We start from the raw sequence: 14,352 nt of genomic DNA, 5'->3' as shown, positions 1-14,352 counted from the left end.
AAAACATGATTAAAATATTAACATATTGATTTTGAATGAGTTATTTTTTTATCAATTAGTTTAAAAAAAATTCATTTCTTTGTAAACTGTCATTCAACATTATTTAAATGGGTTATTTGGACTTTGTTTGAATTCATTTCTTTGTAAACTGTCACACCATGTGTCATTGCCTTAGTCTCAATTTGGTCATTGTATTTTTATTTTGTCTCAGTCCTAATTTTTGTAAATTAAGCAATTGTGTTAATCTCTAAACTGAAATAAAATTTAATTTTAATATAAAATATGTTTATTAAAATTTATATTTTTATAAAATATTTTTAACAAGATTAAATTTATTTAAATTTATATTTTACATTGAATTTTAATTAAAATTGTTTTTAAATTTTAAATTTATTTATTTTAAATTGCTATAAAATTGTTTAAAATTTATTTCAAAAAAATTTAAAATAAATTCTAAATTCTAAAATAATTTCAACTAACAAAATTAATTCTAGCAATTATATTTGCACCGATATTTGATTATTGTTTTTTTGTTAAATTTGTATTTCATATAATTGTATATTTTTAAAATGTATAAAATTCTATAATTTCGATACAAATGTTTGAATTGGTTTAAAAATAATAATTTTAAATATTTAATTAAAATTTTAAAATAATTTTAAATTTTAAGAGACTTTAAACTAGTCACGATTGGCCAAAGCATGTAATTAAGGTTAAAACTCAACCCAATCAATTAAGTAAATTAAAGACTTAATTAGTCCTTTAATTTCCACTTTGGTTAGAAAGTTTCAATTTGATCCTCGCTAGGGATGGTAACGAGGCAGAGACGGGTTTCATTATCCCATACCCATGAAAAAAAATTCATCATTCCCATACCCAAATTCAATGAATATCAAACTTTTATCACATCCATATCCTAGTGGGTAACGGGTATATACTTGTATCCATATTTGTACTCGCTTTCTTATTGTTTCGATATTAATTAATTTTTATAAAATAATAAAAAATTACGATAAAGGAAACATAATATTTCAAACATTCAATAGTAAGAAGATGATTGTTTATTCGATTATCAAATATTTAGAAAAAAATTATAATTGTATACATTTCAAATTAGAATACCAAATAAAATTTCATGAGAACAAAAATATATATTAAATTTGCAAACATTAATAAAACCTAGTTGATAAAATTTAAAAATATTTTTTTTAAATGTAGAAGGAAAACAAAATTCAAATTAAAATATTTTTTAAATTTCTGTTTACTTCAATTTTTTAAATTCTAATGAATCTCCTTTTTATACATTAATAAAAGTTATAATACATCACTTGATCAAAATCACACAAAGAACAAAGAGTAAACTAATAATAATAATAATAATAATAATAATAAAATATTCACGTAGATCTTGTATCTTTTGAACTTCAATATATGTTGAATGGTGATAAATAAAATCATGGCAATTATCTGTCACTGCATTCCCACATGTTTGTTCGTAAATCTCCACTTATTTGTCACTACATGGTTAGCATTTTCATTACCAATGGGTTGAAATAATGTAAAGATTCATCTTAATTAAAATAAGTTCATTATAGAATGGGTGGTGCACAGAGATACTCATGGCAATCAATTTGCTTAACAACATTCTGTGTACAAAAATAGGTATTCAATTACCCACTTGTCCGTACACAACCCGAACAAGTATATGTTCTACTTAGTAAAGATCACTATTTAACAAGTGATAATCTTATTGAGGTTATGACCTACGTGGACTGGGTACAGTTGAATAAATTGGCCATAAAATCTTAGGTTAATATTTGGTAGTTCCCACCACCTTTGTACAGAAAATCCAGTCCAAATTCCCATATGTTCTACTTAGAAAAGATCACTATTTAACAAGTGATGCACATTAAGAGGCCTTCAATTTTACTAAGGTTATGACCTGTGTGGACTAGGTACAATTGAATAAAATTGGCCATAAAATCCTGGGATAATATTTGGTAGTTCCCACAACCTTTGTACAAAATGTCCACTTCAAATTCCCATATGTTTGCTCGTAAATCCCCACTTATCTGTCACTGCATGGTTGGTATTTTCATTTTCAATGGGTTGAAATAATATAAAGATTTATCTTAATTAAAACAAGTTCATTGTGGGATGGGTGGTGCACAGAGAGACTCATGACAATCAATTTGCATGACAACATCCTGTGTAAAAAAGTGGTATTCAACTCCCCACTTGTCCGCACACTACTGCACAAGTATATGTTCTATTTAGAAAAGATCATTATTTAACAAGTTATAGATAAGGTTGTAAAAATTTGCAGCACCTTTGTTCCAACTATACTGATTTTCCTGAATAGCCTCTCCTTGATTTGTAACAAAAAGACCATGTTCGTTGAGGGCTCCAATTCCAACAGATGTACAGTCACGCCTTACAAAGGCTACAAGGAAGTTGAAACTCAAAACAAAAGAAACATAAACTCTGCAAAGTGTCAAATTCTAAGGCTCGTTACAATCCTAGTTGACATAAGCCATCTTTACAAAACACACTTACAGTCTAATGAATGCATTAGCTTAATACAACTACAAAGAAAGGTGTTTGGTAGACGAAGTTTAATGTGATTCACCTCCATTGAGCTAGATAACTAGATGCTTTGAAGCAGAGTTGCTTTGTGCTTCAACAAAGTGGTAAATAAAGAACTATATAACTAGTGTGTCCTTCTCCTTTAGGTTATAAGGAAACAGATGTTAGATTTCAGATTTTCTGCTTGCATACTACAGTCAAGACAACACCTACAATAAAAAAACATGGAAATTGTCTATAGTATATGTAATATGCACAAATTGTCTTTTGAGCTAGAAAACACAAATACAACATATGATATGAAACAAAAAATAGCTGAACATGACACGTATAATACAACACATGCTTTCAGCATAGAGTGAAAATTTAATTCAAAATATGGATTAGTTGTATTTGTAAGCCAATCATTGTATACACGCAAGACTTTTGTTATTATAATTGTTGTTCCCATCAAATTATTATGATATTTTGGCACTGCTATAAAAGTTAAAAAAACTAAAACAATATAAAAATGTAACCCCGAAATGTTCAAAACCTACATGAGACAATTGTAATTTTTAAGAGTTTGTGCTTTCCTTATTATATACAAGACCCAAATATGAAGATTTCCTCATTCTAATAATAATGTCTATATTGTCTTCCGCACTACATTTAATAGGTGATGTGCATTTCATTGCTATGTCCTCTAATTATGAATCAGGTTCCTACTTTCATGTCAATACTGGGCTTAACTCTTTCTCCACCAAAATTGAAACAAAAAAATATAACTGAATGGTACTAGAAATCTTTCTCTACCTTAATTCTATTTGACCAAAGATGCACTCAGATGAAAAACCAAATACAGTCTAACCACAAATGAAAACGAAAACCAAATAAAATCAAAGTAAACAAGAGAAAACCCTACCTGATTGCAAGCCGTTGATAACCGAATGCCAGATCAAAACGATTTCAATACTGAACCTGTGCAAATCACCGACAATGGTGTCACTGAACCTGTGAATCACAAACACGATAAAGCATGTGAGAGAGAGAGAGCGCGCGACAAGAGGAAGAATAAGAGCTAAAACAAAGTGAAAAGAGGCAAAGAGACTGAAAATTTACTGTTGCAGAATATTCGCGATGGTTCTAGCCGTGATAAATGCTGTAGATTCGCTTGGTGATTGATGAGCTTGTACTGGTTTCAGGATTCTGTAGGTTTTGAGTTTCAGTAATTTTGAATTGAAGTCTTAAGAGTGCAAGAACTAAAACAATAATAATTATATTAATAAAATAATTATTAATTGAATAAACATAAAAATAATTTATATTTATCGTCACGTATCTTGATTTATTTATGATATAAAATTATCTTATAAAATATATGATATTATGCTCATATAAATGTATTAATAATATTTATAGGTTATGATAATTTTAATAGAAATATTTAAATAAAATAAAAATAATGATAATTTTTCGATATCAAACTATGAACTATTTAATAAAGATAAAGAGCTCACTTCTGCAATGATGATCCAACGGTCTTTTCTTTCAATGGGGTGATCTCTTTCAGTGGGGTGAAACTTCTGCCTAAGTTCACTCGACGGATTAAAGATGTCGATAAATTTGAGTTTCTTCAAGTGTTGAAGGCCAGAGGGTAGTGCCTTCAGTTGTGGAATATGTATTAACTTCAGGTTTTCCAAAGGTTGCAGTGCTCCCCTATCAATAAAGATGAAACTCAATTGATGCAAACGTTGGAGCTCTAGTTCCTTTAGTTTCTGAAATCCTCCATTTTCAAAATGCAAAGTTTCTCCTTCATAAGAATTGGAACGGAAAGAGAGGATACACAAATTTGGCATATTTCCCAGAGACATCAATGGACTGTTAGTTAACCTGGATTCAACCAATGACAATTTCACAAGATTTTTGAGCCACGAAATCCAGCTTGGGAACTCTTTTAAATTGCCATGTAGTTGAAGCTTCCTTAGTTTAGACAAGGATGATGTAATATGCAAGTCAATTACTTCACCCTCATATTGTGTTAAGATATCTAGTCGCTCCAAGAGTTGCATCTAGTTTATTGAGGAAGAAAAAGTATCAGAATGATGTCCCATAACATTAGAAAGCCTCAGATTCCTTAATTGCTTTAGCTTTCCAATCTCTCTAATCACCACACCATCCGGATCTACAATCAATATATACATCTTTTCGAGGGATGCCATGCTTCCAAGACTTTCCTTCACTGCAATGGCAGACATTCGGTTACCCAAAAGACAACGTAGCTTTCTCAGCTTCGTAATCTCCTTTGGTACCTCAATCTCCATATATGTTCGTACTCGTACATTTAATGTCTCCAAGTTCTGGAGCTTTCCAATCGATTCTGGAAGGCTTGTTATGGATGTATTCCGGAAGCTTAGATATTTTAAGTGGATTAAACTACCCAAATTTTCAGGAACATAATTTAAGGGAGCAAATTCAAAATCCAGCTCCTTCAACCGCCTGTATTTTGCAAGCCAGCGGCTGGTGAAGTCTTCAGATGACACTTCGTTCATGAAAATTAGAATTGACTGAACATGTTGTGATTCTTCCATAGATTCACTTAAGCCATTGGAACTTGTTGCGATTGTTAAGCGTCGAATGGCACCACTTGACTCCAAATGATTATGCTCATCAATATAATGACAAAACCCCGTATTCTTAATTTTTTTGACGGATCATTTCATGTATTAAGTCATGAACACGACATGCTTTAGCTCTGTCATCTGTGGTAAATGATGATACTAGTACCAAGCTTCGACTGATCAACTCCATTAATTGTTGTTGTGCAACTTCTTCTAAATTTCTTCCACGTTCGTGTTTCACAAACCCCTCAGCTATCCACATTTAACTTCATAATCTTCAGGATACATTCCAAAATATAACAAACATGACCCGAGATTCTGTGGCAAATATATCGTAACTCAAACTTAAAATTTTTTTTACACTGTCTAACTCCGAATTTCTCTCCAATTCTAAACTTAGATTTTGACTAAACAGGCCCCAATCGTATGGACTTTTACATTTTCTATACAAAAGACTACCAATAGCTACAATTGCAAGAGGTAAACATCCACACTTCCTAACAATGTCTAGACCTACTTCTTCATAATCTTTTGGACAACATCCATCAAAACCATACCCAAATGCCTTCTTACATAACAACTCCAGTGATTTTTCTTTACTTAATGGTTGTAGCTTATGTACCTCAAAAAATAAACATTTCTTACAGAACTCCACAACCTTCTCATCCCGGGTAGTGATTAATATCCTACTTCTATTTTTATTATCAATCAGAGCCAATTCAATGTCACCCCAAAATGTTTCATTCCATACGTCATCAAACAAGAGAATGTACCTCTTATTGCACAAGCGGTTTCTGACTTCTTTTATCAACGACAATTGATTCATAGTTGAAACATCTCGAGGAGGATCCTCCTTTCTTTCTTTGCAAAGCTCGTTCGTCATAGTCCTCAGCAACTCTTCAACAGTATAAGATCGCGACACTGTGATCAATGCATGGCACTTAAAGTCTTTACGGACCCTGTCAAAGACTTGCTTAGAAAGGGTGGTTTTTCCTAATCCTGCCATTCCTACAATAGAGATCACAGTGCGTTCTTTCCTTCCCTCTGTCAACCACTTTTTCAGTGTTTTTATAGGGCTTTCAAGGCCAACAACCTCATGTTCCTTAATAAAGAGAGGATCCATTCGAAATTTATGCCATGTTAAATTTTCTTTTCCTCTATAACTGTCTGATCTTGGTTCAATAGGAAAATGGTTTTTGAAGCCATCCCTTTCCTCACGAACAAGTGACTTAACATCCTGAATCTCATACGCTATTTGAAGGCGGTGGATTTGACTTTTGATGAACTCAACAGCCTTACAGAGTAAAGCTCCACATCGAGGATCTTCTTCAGGTTGATTTTCGTCAGAATATCACATTGTCATCTATGACATCTTCCATGCGAAAAATGCTTCTCTTAGCCTCATCAATTTTTGTTAGGAATCCAAGTGTGAGTCTAAGTCCCACATTGACCAGAAATGAGAAAGTAGAGCACTATATAAGGATCAAGACCCATAAACTTATTGCCTTAAGGTTTTGGGTTGAGAGTGGTGTCAGTATCTTATGTGGTTAGGCTCATATCTCATTAGTGTTGTTCTCCCCAATAAAACCCTCTCCGTAAAACCTGACATCTTTTTCTTATTCTATCGCGCCTACTGTTATCTTCTCCAGCTTCAGCCACTTTACTTGCTTCGTGGATGAAATCTTGAATGTTTTCTAGTTCATCTGTTACTTCTGCAACTTCTTTTCGGAGATCTCTCACCATCTTTATAGCTTCCAGAAACTTCGGAAGCACATGCTGACTTGCAAAAGACACTGCAGTTTCTTGCATTTTTAGTCTAGCTCTCTCTGTTGAGCTTTGTGGTAGTGGGAATTGTAAAACTTTATGTTCTTCAACACTAAATATAGCCAATAGTTGTAGCTAGCCAAAAATCCATAAGTTATTATAATATTTTTCATTTTTCTGTATTGCCTTTTTTTTTCAAATCAAGCAAGCATATGTGATGTCTGCACAATAATTTTCTATGCGGAGACGAAGACTTTGAGCTTCCCAAGTATTCCTTATATATTTTGCGAGCAAGTTGTGGTTTTTTTTCTCTTTATTTAATTTGCCATAGTACAACAAGTAGTGATATTGTGATTAAATAATGTTAATTGTATTTTCAGTGGCAGTTGTACCAAGTAATAAAGGTGAAAAACAAGAAGAATATATATATATATATATATATATATATATATATATATATATGTATTTATCCGCGCGCTCGATTTTTCAAAGCTTTTACTTTAATTACAGGAATAATTTCAATTGATTATATTTGGTTCTATTGCTTTAAGGTAGTTTCTATGACAAATTTATGTTATTAGATCGAGTATAATTAATAAGATACATTAGTGTTTTTATGACACTAAGATATGATATTTTTGGACTAATAAGATCTTCATATTTTCTTGAGGTCTAAGAAAAGTCTTTATCAACATCTAAAGACTTCACAATTATTGGAATGCATAATAGACATGATTTGTCCATTTAGAACATTTTAAGCACCTTAATTATATAAGTCTCTTGACGTATAAAAACAACTTTATTTAAATACTCAATTTCTAATTTCAAATAAGACTTTGCCCTTCAAAGATCATTCATCTCAAATTATTTCTTTGAGTAATCAATCGCCTTTGTGAGCTCATTAAGAGTTCCAACAATGTTTATGTCATCTACATAAACAATAATTATGACAACAAATTCATTTTTGGATCTTTTCATATAAATACAAGAACAAATAGGATCATTTCTATATCCTTATTTTAATAATTACTCAATAAGACAGTTATGCCACACATGTCCTGATTGCTTTAATCAATAAAAGAGCATGTTCAATTTTATTGAATAACCCTCTTTAGAAATTGTCTTGTTGAGCAAATAAAATCCTTCAAGGATTTTCATATAAATATGATTCTCATTCTCAAAAGAACCGTACGAACATGTTGTAACATCATCCATCAGATGTAAATACAAACCTTGTTGTGCAACTAGGATAATCGAATATTGCAATGTTGTTGCATCCAATACTAGTGAATATGTTTTTTCACAAATCAATACAAGGTTTTGTGAATAACCTTGAGCAACCAATTGTGCTTTGTATCTAACAATTTCATCATTCTTAATTTGATTTTTGCGCAAAAATCTATGTGTACCCAACGAGTTTCACAACTTTAGGTGTGCGAATTATACGTCCAAAAACCTTTCGTTTAGCAAGAAAATAATTATGTTTCATTGCATATTTTCATTTTGGTCAATCTTTTCTTTGCCGACAATCTTCAATGATCATTGTTTATTGATCCTCATTGTCATTAATAACATTCATCGTTATGTTATAAGTAAAAGTTGCGTCAATGTTAACTTCATTTTGGTTCCATATTATATGATTCATGACATAATTGATTGAGATCTCATCATTTTCAACAATTTCAGGTATCTGAGGTCTTTTGGAACCGAACCATTAATTATGTCAAATGAATCTTTTGGGATTTCAACCTTTTCGATTAGGTCATTTTGCATTTTAGCTCCCTTTCTCATTCAAGAGTTTTTATCTTTGGAACCAATAGATCTATCACGCTTCAAACGTGTCTTTTAATCATATAAACGTAAATATCAATATGAGATTTTTTTTAACACTCTCATAATCAATGAGGTGATCAATGCTTCCATTTGCTTTAACAAAGAAAATAATAATATCAAGATGAGTAGCATCCATATGGCCATAATAAGAATGATCATCTTCATAAGCAAAGTGTGTTTCCATGTTCTTCTCATTATTTGTAAGATGCTTGCTTTGGTGTACAACTAAAATGGCCTTTACCATCGTAATGATAATATATACTTTCATCCTTTTGTCAATATTTTCACATTTTCTTTTTCCCTTTTTCACATTATTGTGTCACTTCTAGTGACAAAATGTGTCTTTGAATTTTTTTTTTATAACCATGTCCATAATCAATATCACGATCACGATCATAAAGATATAAATCAAATGTTGTTGCGTTCACTTCTAGAAATGGAGCAGAACCAATTTGGACAAGTTTCATGATTTTCTATCAAAAGGTTATTTATTTGTTCAGCCATACATTTTGTTCAGCCATACAAAGGCATGAAATAAATTCATAATATTTATTGTTGTATTCACTTTTGGGAATAGAGCAGATTTGGCGGATCTCATGATTTTTCATGAAAAACTTTATTGCTTTGTCCAGCTAGCCATACATAGGCATAAAATAAATTCATAATATTTGTGAAATCTTTTTCACAATATTTTTGTTCGCATGAGCAAATTAGTTGCTTAGATACTTTATTTCTTTATTTAATGGTATTTCTATCCCAATATCCATTGCATATAAATGTATTTTAACATTTAGAAACCAATATAAGGAATTCTTCCTTATCAAGAGTCACAAATCCAAATTTTACAACTTTCCATGTGTTTAGAACCGACACATCAAATAATAATATTAATAATAATAATCATCATCAAAATAATAATAATAATAATAATCACCGTCATAATAAAAATAAAAATAAAAAGACGTAGATGAAAATTGATAAAGTCAAATATATATAAGGTAAAATTATAGTTTGAGAAAGGATCAGAAAGAGCTTGCCTTGATTGAGCATCGTGCTGATAACTTGTGTTATGAAATAGATAATAAAGAATGAGAGATTAGGAAATAATTAATGTGTGTATAATTATTATTGATAGGAAGAGTCCTATTTATAAATAGAACATATACTCCATAAAGCAAATCAATAACAAATCAAATAAACTTACAAATATTGACATAAACCATGAAGAGTAATGAATCATACCAGTATCATATCAATCATAATCAATCATATGAGAAAATGTATGGACAATCATTAATTTATTAATTCATAACACATTATAAATTTAAATAAATAAATAAAATCATATCAACATTAAAATAATATTTTCATCGGTATTAATTGAAATCTTTATAAACGTAGATTGAAAAACATTTCAAATTTAAGAGAAATTTAAAATTTAATGTCAGTTCTTCTTTTTTTTTTTGGAAAACATAAATAATTACGATATAAAATAACGATCAGTCTTATAACAAAATTAAATGGCAATAACTCAATTGAAAAATATAAAAATTTTAATCACTTCATAAATATATATTTTAATACAAATTTGATTGAAAATAATCAAATACGTAAACGAATTAAAAGCAAATTAAAGCAATACCAATTTGTTAATGCTGCACAAATAATCATGAAAGAGATTGATAACGCGTTATCTTAAGATATATGTTACTCATCAAGTCTTATACATTTTAGAATTGTAAAATGGGTCTTCATCCATTGCTCCACTTTGTCTAGCCGGCAGACTTACAGGATAAGATAGGATTGATCCGCAACCTATTTTTTAATTTTAGTTAAAGGTTAAAATAAAAGTAATTAAAAATATTATTATTTTATTATGTTATTTTAATAATATAAATATATAATGATATTGTAATTATAATTATTAATAATTATAATAAAATTATTTAATATGTAAATATAATAATTTTTTAATTTATTTATTAGAAATATTAGTGTAATGTCTTATTTAATAATATAAAATTATTAAATAAAATATTAAAATTGTGATAAAGAAAAATAAATAATTATGAGTGTACAGTTATTCAGAAGAAATAACTATAGAAATATAATATAAATAAATTAGAAAACAAAAATAATTAAGTTTAAAAAAAAAATTAAACAGTTGCAAGAAGTCCTGACATTATTTAGAAATCTCATTATATTATAAGAGTATCTTACCTGTATTATTTTTTATTCACACAATTAAATCATCATTGCAAAAGAAAATAAAATAAATGCAAACACCACAAAATACACGATAAACAAGTATAAAAAAAGTTATATGGAAACAAGTATGACTCCTTTATGGAGAGAGGACATTCTTCTTATTCTTAATTTGTTTGACTCCTTTATTGAGATTAAGTTTGTTTATTTTATCAGCTTTAACGTATATGATCCTGTCTGGTTAATAAAGTTTGTTTTTTGCAGTTGTGAAAAAAGCACAATTAGATAGTCTAGTAAGTTTTATTTAGATGTGTGATATATACAAGAGTGTTTATTATGAATCGCCACATTACATTTAGTTGTTTTTAAGATTGATAGCTGGAAATGTGTAATACAAATGTACATTGCTTAAATCTATACACCTATCAACTTGAATGCTAGTTATCTTTCTTCTTGAATTTGTTTTGTTCACTATGTTATAAATATATACAAATATGTTGGCACCACAAGCAATATCAATCATATGCAACATCTCAGAATATCATAAAAAAGAGGAATATTTATGAACTTTCTTCGATTTTCTCATCAAACAGTTCTTTTTTATTTTGAAGAATATTAAATTTATCAAATAAAAGTATGCAACCTTGAAGAAAATGAGGCTAAGTGTTGTACAACATATGAAAAGAAGGGGTAAAATTTATATGTACAGTTTTATAGATTTTGCTTATGTAAAATCAACATAATTTATTTCATATTTTAATAAGGTAAATTCTAATACAGAATAATTTAAATAACAACATAAATAAGTTTTAATTTCCCAATGTATATTAAATTTTACTTTGAATACTTTTTTTTTTTCAAATTGGGTACTTAATCAATTACAAATTTTAGTTGAAGTGTTTTGGAGAACGATAATCAGTGCCCTTAGGACACTGGTTGAGGAATCATTAATGTGTATTAGTACTATAATTTTTATATTGAAAACTGAAATAATAAATACATTAATTAAAATAGTATAAATGTATATTACATTTTTTTAAAGACAAAAATATCCTTTTAATTTTTATACAATATGTTTTTGATACAATTAGGACTTTGGAATTTTTAAAGTCTCTACTCAAAATTGATACTTTAATTGTTTTTTTTTTATAATTTTAGATTCAACACTATTTTTTTTCCTGATTTTTTTGTTAATTTCAACTTTTTTATGTTTAATTATATTTAAACATTAAAATACATTTATTTTATTATTTTTATTAATAAATATTAAATACATATATACATCATTTATGGATATTTTTGTCCTTTAATTAAAATAAAATTGTATTAATAATTGTTAGGTCAGATTTTAATTAATATCACACTTAACTATGTATTTTTGTAAAATTTTGTGTATATTAACTATCCTTAATCAGTACCCTTAGGACAGCAGGATCCAAGTGTTTTTTATTATCTATGTCAATTTTAATATTCATGGATCAATTAAGTTGGAACAAACATCACACACTTTAAAATGCTAAAACCGATGTACATTACTTTCTTTGACTGATAGTACAAATCATCATAGGACAAACAAACAAGTTAAGAAATTAAAAAAAAAGTTAAAAATATTTAAGGAATAAGTTAACGTATTCAAGTAATATTAGAAAATACATATAAATATTTATTTAAAAGAGTTTAAACCAAAATCTTATAGGTTGTTAGATACTAAATTTTAAAAAAAGATATTAATATAGTAGAGGTGACAAATGACAGATTTACTTTCGTTTTCTTCTCCTGTGTCCAGTCCAGTCCTATGCTAGCACGACAAATCTCTTCATCTCTATTGCCACCGCTAGATCCACCACTTACAGAAAAAGAGAAGAAAAAGAGAAAAATTAGGAGAAAGAAGAATAAGAAGTGTAGGGTAAGGGGAGAGAAGGAGAAGAATTTTTACTTTTTTATTATAACTTTAAGGAGGAATAATTCGGGACTTATGAGTTTTGTGGGAATAAGGGAGCTGCAATAAGAAACAGCCCCGTTCAACAATCTAGCTTTGGAAAAGCTGTTATCCAAGCTATTCACAATTTCATGTCCATTGAGGATACAATTGTGATCGGGTATTATTTTAATTACATTCCAATATATTTTCTGTGCACATACAATTTTTTAAATGACTATTTTATTCTTGGTAAAAGTGATTTTGGAATTATTTGTTCTGGGTTGTAGAACAACTTTTACATTTTTTTTTGAAACATAATTTCTAAAGCAGGATTTTTCAGAACAAAATGAAATTTCAAAAATAAGATTATATATCCGAACTTATGAAATGCATTTCGAAACAAAGTTTTCTAGATTGTGATTTCTAGAACAAGTTTTTCGGAATATATATAAACATTCGGGAAGAAGTTTTCAATAATGAATTTTTTGAAACAAACTTTCCAGAATATATAAAATGAGTTATATAAAGAGCTTTTGAAAAATTACTTTCCAAAACTAGCTTTTCACTGCAAGACATTCTTTTTTGGTTTTTTTTTTTATTTTATTTTGCAGTGTGGGTAGGGATGACGACGGGATGAAAACAAGTTTCGCTATTTCATATACATTTTCGTAGAAAAAAAAAATTTATTCTTATCTTCATATTCAAATTCAACAGGTATCAAGTTTTGGTCTCATCCTCATCCCACCGAATAAAAGGTATAATCTCATACCCATATACATACCTATTTTCTTATTACTTCAATATTAATTTTAATTAATTTTTATAAAATAATAAAAATTACGATAAAGATATCAAATATTTTGAAATAAATTATAATTGTTTACATTGTAGATTATAATACCAAATAAAATTTCATGAGAACCAAAACATCTATTAAATTTGCAAACAAACCTAGTTGATTAAATTTTAAAATATTTAAAAAAATATATAAAATGAAAACAAATACTCAAATTAAAATATATTTTAAATGATTGTTTACTTCAATTTTTTTTAAATTCTAATGAATCTCTTTTATATACACTGATAAAAGTTATAATACATCACTTGATCAAAATGATGTAAAGAACAAATAATAAACACAATAATAAAATTTTAGCATATATCTTGTATCTTTTGAACTCCAATATATATCTTGATGGTGATAGAAAAATATTTATGGCAATTACATTAAATTTTTATATTATAGTAAATAAAATTTATTTATACAATTATATTAAAAAAATTATAGTATGATTGATACTGAGTTAGAAAATAAAAAATAATTAGATAAAATATATCAAAATAGTATTCTATATGATGAAAATAAACAATAAATAAAAATATTAACAAATTAACAAATGTTTAGAAACAATTTGAGAAACTATTGAAAGAAATCACACAAAG

General features: G+C 28.4%; 1 long non-coding RNA gene and 1 pseudogene across 1 annotated transcript; both read right to left on the bottom strand.

The window, feature by feature from the left end:
• Positions 1-1,832: 1,832 nt before the first annotated feature.
• Positions 1,833-3,812, bottom strand: LOC114189170 (uncharacterized). The gene is made up of 3 exons (XR_014995548.1): positions 3,688-3,812; positions 3,491-3,579; positions 1,833-2,795 (listed from the first exon to the last, which is right to left on the bottom strand). It is a non-coding gene; the product is annotated as an uncharacterized LOC114189170 (long non-coding RNA).
• Positions 3,813-4,052: 240 nt separating this feature from the next.
• LOC114188490 (disease resistance protein RPM1-like) lies at positions 4,053-7,020 on the bottom strand (annotated as a pseudogene).
• Positions 7,021-14,352: the final 7,332 nt, after the last annotated feature.

The sequence above is a fragment of the Vigna unguiculata genome, chromosome 6 (assembly GCF_037176805.1).
Source record: "Vigna unguiculata cultivar grain cowpea cultivar isolate G323 ecotype 2 chromosome 6, ASM3717680v1, whole genome shotgun sequence".
Classification (NCBI taxonomy): Eukaryota; Viridiplantae; Streptophyta; class Magnoliopsida; order Fabales; family Fabaceae; genus Vigna; species Vigna unguiculata.
Note: the sequence above shows the minus strand (reverse complement) of the source record. Positions and strands in the feature narration are given on the sequence as shown.